Here is a 620-nt window from a genome sequence, read left to right on the forward strand (position 1 = left end):
GCTCGCTCTGTTGCCGCCCGCTCTGCCCCTTAACGCGACCTTCGGGGCGGCGTTACGGAGCGGCTGGCTCGTGCGTGTGATGCTTTGGGTTGCACAGCCAGCCCTGCGCGTTTGGAAATGAGGAAGACTGCAGCAATGGGAGAGGCCGTTTGCCTGCTCCTGCCGCCGGGATGCCGCAGCTGGCACCAGTAACCCAGAAGCTCCCCCCGCCTCTCCGGTTACCACACGGAGGTGGAGGAGAGGTTGTTATGGCCCTCAGCAGGAGTTGGGGAGGGGGGGCCAAGTGGCTGTCCCATTTTTCAGTGACGGGGGCAGCTAAAGACGCAGCCGAAGCAGAGCGCTCGTTCCCCTGCCCTCAAAGAAAGACAGGGCTTTGCTGCAAAGCTTTAGCTTGGAGGTGATGAAACCTCTAAGAAGCAGCGGCGTGGGCACCGGTGGCGATGTAGTCATGAGTGACTTGGAAGGCGGGGATTGTTTCAGTTAACTCTCCCACCTTACAAGGATTTCTCCAACAAACAAAGCGAATCCTGTGCTGCGTTCTAGGAAATCATAGAATCATAGAATCCTTTAGGTTGGAAAAGACCTTCAAGATTATCGAGTCCCGCCATCATCCATGCCCA

The sequence above is a fragment of the Haliaeetus leucocephalus genome, unplaced genomic scaffold (assembly GCF_000737465.1).
Source record: "Haliaeetus leucocephalus isolate CR32 unplaced genomic scaffold, Haliaeetus_leucocephalus-4.0 Scaffold140, whole genome shotgun sequence".
Classification (NCBI taxonomy): domain Eukaryota; kingdom Metazoa; phylum Chordata; class Aves; order Accipitriformes; family Accipitridae; genus Haliaeetus; species Haliaeetus leucocephalus.